The sequence below is a fragment of the Myzus persicae genome, unplaced genomic scaffold, assembly GCF_001856785.1.
Source record: "Myzus persicae strain clone G006 unplaced genomic scaffold, MPER_G0061.0, whole genome shotgun sequence".
Taxonomy (NCBI): domain Eukaryota; kingdom Metazoa; phylum Arthropoda; class Insecta; order Hemiptera; family Aphididae; genus Myzus; species Myzus persicae.
In genome coordinates, this window is record NW_019103936.1 from 143,930 (window position 1) to 154,004 (window position 10,075).

Here is a 10,075-nt window from a genome sequence, read left to right on the forward strand (position 1 = left end):
ATTTGTATTACTGTTTTAAAATGTCCATAACTTGTTACAAGTGGCCCTATAAATACTATTCTTACCTTTAAATTTGACAATAGGTCGAGTCACTCTAATATTAAATATAACTGAGGAAAATAGAATATTCTGAACGTACAGTTTATTTTATTGTTGTAGACTGTTGTTGTTATGAGTTAGTTGGATACATCCGGGTAAGAAGTCTTCGAGAGGATGCCACACCCACGTATGTGTGCTATTCGTCCTACAACAAAGACAATTATTTACGTCCAGTAGTTTTGTGTAGCTTTAATATTCATCCATCATGGTCAAATTAAAAGGTAAGAACATTACCTGGAATATCTCTTTGGTTTTTTGCGGTAATTTAATTTTTAAGCGGTAGATATGACTGATATGAGTATTTTTAAATATTAATAATTTACCTACTCATAACTTGAGTTACTATTCAATAAATACTATGAGTAGGTTAATTTACTTATAATTTGCTAAAAACTTAAAATGTCTTAAAAATCTAGAAGCATGGATAATATACTTACCTTTCAGTTTTATCACAGATCAATTCACTTTAATATTTAAGATAGTAACACAAAATCAGCTCTAATGAATTCAAATTTGTTACACAATTTTAACCACATATTATTAAGATCACAAAATATAATATAAATTAGTTTAAACGTAAACATTTAACTATTATTATTAGTGGTTGGTATGCATATGCATTAAGGGATTCCGCTACGGTTATTATTTAAGGGGTAATTTTGGTAATTTCTAATCTCGTCTAAGCGCTGCAAGGGATCTATGTGTTAGTTTTCTATGATTATAATATATATGAGTAAAATTCAAGGCGGTACTATTCAACCACTCTGATACACACATGGACATGTCAATAACTCGACAACAACTATACAAAATTCACTAATAAATTTAAAGACAACGTACTTATTGTTTTGTCAAAATTTAAGTTGGTTAACGTTGTCTGTTTTTGTAAAAATACATAATATGTATGATTTTTTTTTATAAGCATTGAAAGTTCAAACTTTGACAACATTTATCAAATTGAAAAATTATTTTGTAGTTAAAAATGTATTAAACATTCAACTTTTATAACTAAGGTTTGAAAATTTAAATCAAGGTTCCAAGTAAGTATTCTGTAACCTGAATATCTAATAAATCTAAATAAACGTAAACACAGCTTTTTTATAGTTATTTTAAGTTGAAATGTATATGAAATTATATATTAACACAACGAATAACGATTTTAGTCATATTGTAGTAATTCGGTTCCAAAACACCCCGATTTTACATAGGTATATATAATATTTTTCCATCGTCACTGATAATTTAATAATAATATTAATTCAACTTACTGGCTACCGTATTAATAATGAGTACATTTTTTCGCAAAATAAAAATCTAACAACTTAAACTAACTTAAATGTTGTCAAAACTAAAGGTCTTTTGATCTAAAATTGACGGCCTTAGCGAGGCCACTTAATAATTTATATGCAATTTTATTTATAGTAATGTATACAGGAGAGTTCAGTTACTGATAAATTGTCCATTAAAAAAAACCAACAACATTTTTTAAAAGCTACAATGTATACAACATCGAGCGTGAGGTGATTGCCCTCTTCGCCATGTCTCGAAGACGCTTTTGGTATTATGTAATATAATAATTTTCCAAACGACTCCAACCAGTTTTCTTTATTATATTTGAATTTTGCAGAATAGACGTATAGTCCGTATAGGGGTTTAATAATCACTAAAAAAGACACGGAACTTTGCATTAAAATATGCACTAATTAGTCCGAAATATACTAAATATTTTTAAAAATAAATCAATTCCACTATTGAAAGTTTATAATAAGATGTATACATACAAATAAAATACGTTTAATTTTTTTTAAATAGGAGGAAAGTAGGTAACCTCTCAACTGTACATTATAATAGGTGTCGAGTGTACCTACCCCGTGATTGAGTAAGTCACTGTGATGAATGTGTTGCATTTGAAGTCAATCATTTATCCTTCCATATGAAAAACGATTTTGAGCGAAGACAGCCATGGATTGGGCATTGCTGGCTAAAAATGCCAATAAATAGTGAGCGTAAATGTAAAATATTTGAATTGTTTACGGACAAATGTGTATTATATAGAAAACTTGTGATATTCGAGTATATTTTTTACTTTATAACTTATCTTTTACATTTTTGGTTGTCTGTAGATTGTATGAAACAATTTCCGTTTTTAACTATAAAAATTCATATATTCAAGTTTTCAATTAGGTATAGTTCACAATAATAAAAAATTTAATTTGTAACCAGTGTTGAGTACGATATATGGACAATTTTCTGTTGAGTTAAATATTTTTTTTCAGAATAAAAATCGGACAACTTAAAATAACGGTATACAGAAAGAATTAAGTTGCAGATAAATTGTAGATGATAAAAACTGACAACATTTTTTAAAAGCTACTATGTATAATAACATTGGACGTGAGGTGACTGCCCCCTTCTCGTAAACGATGTTGGTATTATGCAACGTAATAATTTAAAAACGATTCCAACCAGTTTTCTTTGTTATATTTGCATTTTGAATGTGTAAGCACAGTATACAGGGTGATCAATTTAACGTAAGACACTCATTATTTCAAAAAGTATTAACTTTTTTCAAATTTCTCTTTTTGGAATATTGAAATTTCATAAAATTTCAAAATGTTATATACCACTTATTATTTTAAGTTTTAACCCTTATTCGTGTAGGTGAGATTGTACTGACATTCAACTTAAAAATGTTATATGGCAACCTTTTTTTTTTTATTTTTAATCTAGAGAAATTGTACAATCTGTAAAATAATCTTTTACAATAAGAACAAGTGATTTAAGAATTTTAGAAAAGATAAAATAACAAAATAACTATTAATAGGTTAATTAAATTAAATTATTTACATCAGTTCAGACAAGGGGCTTAGCTAACCCTGAAGAAGCTATCCATTGATGAAAATTCTTGCAGACATGTGGTATATGGCAACCTATGTTTAAAATTTCAAAAAATGTTAAAGCAATTTTAAGAATTTTAATTTTTGAATAATCCGTTGGTGAGATAGACGCCCTCAAAGTTAAGTTTTTTGTGGGTGCCATAGAATTTTTCGTTTGTAAAGACCTGGAGTTAAACATTCTGTACATTCGTCCAAGCTAAAAGATAGCATACAATAACCATAGCATACTTAGTAGGTATCTCTAATTCTAATACATATTGTCACATTAATAGTAATATTTTTATTAATAAAAGCTATTTAAGAAAAATTAATATTGAACCATTATCTACTGGACTACTGTCATACTCGTTAACACCTATTCATAGAAAAGAGATAAACTATCTATCAGCACTTATCGACGATCAACCCACTCTTAAGCATAACCCATAGGGAAATATCCTTATAGATAACTGATAATGACCGATAAACAGAATATCGTTCGTCTTGAATATCGATAAGTACAATCAAATAATGTAAACGAGCTAAAAAATAAAATAATTAATGTTTGTAAAAATGTATCAACCGATATATTATTTGAAGTAACAAATTATGTAGAAAAAAGATTGAACTATTGTTGTACAGATGATGGAAAACACTTAGAGCATTTATTAAAATACAAAAATAAATTGTAATAGCTTATGATATATTATAACATTAAATATTATATGTATATTATAATATATTATGTACCTACATGTGTGTATAATTAATTTGAAATACTTTTTTAATCCTTCTTTTATCTTGTACTTCCAATTTTCAAATCATAAATATGACAATGGTTACAGTAAATTTATAAATTGTAATTTTTAATTATAACACAAATATGTAGGCGGCACGTCTATATGTACTCCACTAATCAATTTTCCTACAAAAATGTGGATAATTGCATAATTGAAGATAGATTTATGTCAATCAAAATCCATCTAAGTTATTCATTATTCAAATTTAATTTATATTTTATATTTTTATAGCATTTCAACTTGCAAGCATTGTGCATCGCGTATTTTCGTATAGAAATTTGAACATTACGAGCCCTCATTGGGTAGTCAGCGTTTACGGTGCTAATCACAACTACATCTTTCAATCAATTTATAACCAGAGTGTTTACACATTACACTTTACACCTCTATATATCTACGATCTACCTTGTTATTTAATATAAAAACTGCAGTGTACTTTATTACGTTACAACAACAAATATTTTCAGTCGCAACGAAAGATTAAACTGCGGCAACTGACCACATCGACGTGTATACATAAGTGTCGTCACTCTGGACCCCTACGCATACACACCACGATGTAGAAAAGATATCTTTTTTACATGGTGATACACACTCTTGATCGAAATTATTACAACAGTTTTATAGACACCAGAGCGCGCTTCCTGTCCTATGAAGGCTTATGTTTTCATACTGCTGAATGCTAAATGCCTTAAAACTATGAATTAAAATGTTATTTATTTGGGGTTGACCTATAATATATATTATAATTTATCATAATATTGGAGCCTGTAATTATAATTTACATTTGCATTTTTGTTTTAACTATTTTTTTATCAAGTATATAGACATCAGTTATAAAATATTATGATGCATAATTTAGTAATTTCTTTGGATGAACGCATTCTACTTAAAATTTTAAAATTCAATATTTTAAAGAAAAAATGAGTTCGACTTTCAAGAGTGTTCAAGAAGTTACATGTGCAATATACATACCGGACCCATATCGGACTTAGACTTATAAGTCGGTACGAAATTATTCCATATATTAGACTATCTTATAGCATTTTTTTACTTAACAATTTTCATTCATAAATGTCTAGCCCTAATTTTAATAGTAGGTTGGTAGAGTTGAGTATTATTATTTTCTAGTGCACACAAACAGTTCTAAAAACATTTTTCACATTTTATTATTACTCAAACTAATTTTGAAATTTTTTAAAGTTTTTTTTGTGTTTTCTTTTTTTTTTAGCAACTTACTCATTTTTCCTTTTGCAAGCAAATAGCATTCTTGTTTTAACATAATACGTAATGATATATTTGGTTAATATTTGACAGCGAATTGAGCAACCAACCTTTGTCAAAATATTTTATTTATTTGATTCTTCTATAACTACAATGGAACTACTTGAAAAATAAACAGTGTTAAATGTGTATGAAGTTTTTAAATTTAAATGCAACATTAAAAACATATCTTCTATTAATATGTAGTGTTTCATACATTTTTCTTCAATAATTATAATTATTATTATTTCTCACATATAATTTCTTTCAAACTAATTGAAGGGATTTATAAAAATTCTGGTTGAAAAATTGTTTCACCTGTTTTTCAATATAACCAATGAAATATGTTAGAGCTGGCATGTCAATACTATAGTTTAATAAATCGTATTTTGAAATGGTCATATCTCAAAATCTATTGAATTGAAATAAAAAATTTAAACGGAAAAGTTCTTGAAAAAAATAGTTTTATAAATTGTTGTATTACCTAAATATTAGATAAATGTTTATCATGGAACAAAAAATGTTAGCATTTTCAAAATATTAATATTTAATATTATTTGTAGAATTTATAAAATTTCAACATTTCCAAAAAAAAAAAAAAAATGTAAAAAAGTTAAGACTTTTCAAAATAATAAGTGTCTTACTTTAAATGGATAACTCTGTTGTCTGTTTAGGGGTTCGCTTTAATAATTACTAAAAAAGACACGGAAATCTGCATTAAAATATAACACTAAATATTCTGGAATATGCTTAATTAATTAAAAAATAAATCAATTCATAATTGAATGATTATAGTTAGAAACATACGTACAAATGCAATACTCTATTTTTTTTTTAAAAAAAGAAGGAGAGTAGGTATCCATTCAGCTTTACAGTAGGTGTCGAGTGTACCTACCTTGTCATTGAGTAAGTCACTGTGATGAATGTGTTACTTATATTTGAAGTCAATGATTTATCATTGCATACGAAAAACAATTGTGTGAAGACAGCCATATGGGTTGTTCATCGCTGGCTAAATATACCAATATAAACAGTCATTGCAAATGTAAAATATTCGAATTGTTTACAGGAAATAGGAAATATACGGAAATATGTGTTATGGAAAAAAATTATGATATTCGAGTGTTATATAATTATGTATCTCATACATTTTTTTTTTTTTAGTTTTGGTAAAATTCATATTCAAATCGAATTCGGAGGTATCTAACTTGTTTTAAATTAAGAGTGGTATGCGAAATTATTAAATTCTTATAAGTCTTGATATAACAAGTTTATCTTATTAATTTATGACTTTTTCATGAGATAAATGTCGTTTGGAAAAATTACAGCAGATACTCCGAGGTATATATATATACGCTAAACTATTAAATAAATATATAATGTATTGTAAATAGTAAATACTACTTCTTTTACCGCGTCGACTACGGTTAGGTGTTTAGGTATACCATTGCGGCAGAATTTCGCACAACACGTTTCGTTATTTTACAATACTATAGTGTCTAATCAAATAAGTATATGAAATACGTTAACTGGAATACTAGTATACGTCATAGTCATATTTTACGTTGACCGGGTCCGGGTACAAGGGTAGGGTATTCTGAACCGGTTCCATAAAAAAATAAATTATTTTACTGCCGGGAAATAATGTAATATCAAGAAAAGCATTAGGCAGCTCACATCAATCATTTGCGTTCTAACAATCGTGTTGAATAGCTGTATACGTATACCTTACCCACGCACTACGCAGATATTAAAATCGTAAAGTCGATAAAATCAGATCTTTATGCGTACCTACGAAATCTAATTCATTTCATGTTTCTACAGAATTATATGTAATGTACAAAAACTCGTCATATTTTGTATTCGACTTATTTATTTGCGTGTCCATAATGTTCTGGCTGTGGAACTCACAAAAGTTATGTTTCCGCCGAGTTGATTGTATTATTTAGTTGTTTAAGCAATATTAATTAACTAATTAACACCCGTACAAATTGTTACATAACATACTGATAACAATTTAATAGAATACAAACATATTTCGATTAATGTACATTATAATATTATACTGTTTATCACACTTAATAATTAATATCTAACTATTGTACATTTACATTATATGTAATCATATAATTATGCAGTAATACACTACTATAGTGCTACTGTACCTACCTGTGAGAAGTAATGAGTATAAATGTATAATATACTTCTATACAGTATAGCCTATAGATAATTAATACGTTAGTTATGGCGGGGTCATAGTAATTTCACGGTCGGCGCCGAGGCTATGATAATAGACATTTTCTGCTTAAGTTTTGAAATCTCGAAAGTCGAAATCCATCGATATAGTATTTCAATATTTGAATTATAGTTAGTTGACATTTAATTTTAGACACATTTTGTTTTAACACATATATGTTTTTGGTCTGGGTACAATTTTTTTTTCTAACCGATTTTCGTTACCCTATCTTGATGGCCATAGAAATGCAAATTAACTATGGAAAAAAGAACAAACGAAATTAAATTCCTATAACAGAACGGAGCATGCTACAATATATTTTTCCATTGCACTTTATACACAAAAACGTATCTATAGGATTCCTCGATTTTCGTCGCAGAGGAAAAATATCTATAGTAGCGTGCTACTTATAAAATATACCAACGACATAAACGATGTAAATATAGCTGATATGCAAGAAATGGTTTTTTTTCTATTATTATGACGTTTAAACACATTTTAATATTTTGTAGTTAAATACGGGTATTGAGCTATAATTGTAAACAACACGTTAATGTAGTATCGGCCACCGGATAAATAACGTCAAGTTACACATAACATCGTGTATAATTTACATTTAAATTTATGCACATTATACTATTTATTTTATTCGTTTATGAAAGCAACTATGCACATCTAGTAACCGTGTTAATAATAAACCTTATTTTTATCTGGTGTAATTACGTTAAGGATAAAAACAAGTACCTACGTTGCGCCAGCATCAACAATGGGAAAAAAATTGATTATAATATATTTTATTTGTACAAAAAGCTAATAAAAAAAATTTATTTTATCGATATATCAGTATACGCAATTAGTAAAAAATTAGCAATTTCACAATTTGCACAACACGTGTCATTGGAATTTTAAAAACCAATGGGGCGATACGTAGCCTCAACTTCAAAAAGGGAATTTCAGATTTATATTAATTATTGACTGACATTTTAATTACAGCACTCGTTTATAACGATTTGTTGGAGCTCCTTCTTTCCTTGGATCCCACGATGGTTCTGCTAACTAATGTTGTATTTCACATCTATCATTAGTTATTCGGCTACAGTCTTGCAAATCCACGCTAAATGGCTATGTAAAAATAATAGAAATTCTTTTTTAGTGGCCGGGTCGCTGTGTTGCCGAAACGTTCAGGCCGTTGATTTTTGAGATTTTGGTGACACTGATATGACAAATGTGAAATATTGGCCATGTGATTCATGGTAATATTGCTTGCTTATTATTGGTGAAATAAAAATTTAATATTTTTCACGGGTGGTTCTGGCGCAACACATACTTACACGTGATAAAAAAAACTAGGAAAACATGTAGACAACAAATCATTTTTGCGTAAAACTCGTTACAATTTGCCTGACCTTAAGTAAGAATAAAGTCAATATAGGTGTTTATACTATATATAGTATATAGAAAACACATATTATAAACCACATGCTTTGGAGGCGAACTTTATGAATTATGTGTGCCAATTATTCAAATGAATAGCATTTATTCAAGCGGCACTAATATGCAGTGACTATATAAGTACTAATATACTCAAAAGTACATGAAAGTACACAACACACAAACGGTAAATATAATATAGATATGCCTAATATATTCGACATTTTGATATAATATATACTTAAATATACCTATTTCAGCCTATCGGGCTATTATTGGTGTCTGCGTATCAGACGAAAACTACAAACGCAGACTGATGTCACACAACAATGCTTGAAAGGTTTTCGAAAACATGTTATACGTAAACGACAACATAAAAACAACAACAATAACCTTGATCTGCAGCTGATGCAGAACTGATCGTTTTGTACATGTTCTGAAATACGAGTTAAAAACTCGTACCTACCTACCTATATAATACATTTGATTAAAATCTTCGAAATTAATAATTTGATTGTATATTATAATAATATGTCCTCGGCAGATAATACCTAATGTAAGTATTGTATTATAATATTATATGCTGGAACGTATTCAGTTTTATTTGAGGAGAGGCTGGTACAAAAACTAAATAAACACGTATATCACAAAGTGCAAGATATATATTACATTTTTCAAAAAAAAAGAGTCAAATTTTTAATTTAGTAGGTAACTGCATTGCTGTTCAGTTGGGAAAGAAGTGTAGGTACCTAATCGTCTGGCAGTGGTTGATGTAAGCAGGAGGTAGATGGGCCTGGTCCCTCCATGGCCTATTAGCTGAACCTTAAATGCTAAATATAGTTGTGACATAAAACTAAATGAGCTTAACTTATACTAATACTTTAAAGATTTTTAGTTTTATACTTAAAAGTACGTACCCTTATTATTGTACGTACATTGTAATTAGTGATATGAAATTCCTTTGTACTAAAAGAAAATATTTTTTCAAAACATTTATTTAATATTATTTTGAAACTTTTTGTCCCCCCTCCCCAAAAAAGAAGAGTATTGAAAACCCTACAATTCTATAAAAAAATGATTTAAAAATTGAAAATTGTTAAAAAATGTAAAATAAATACTTCTTATGCAAAGTGCATGAAAATTCTAGCCATAGTTATAAGTATAGGTAGTAGATATTACGATTGTAAAATATTTATGGTATAATATTATACTCTATTCTACGGTGAGATGGACTATTGTATTGGCGGATCCAATTGGTCCGGGGTCCCATATGGTATCATCTGAACACTTAACAAAGATTGCATTAATTGTTATATTGCAGTATTACTTATTGGTAGCCTATTGTAACAATAAATGATAAACAATAGTAT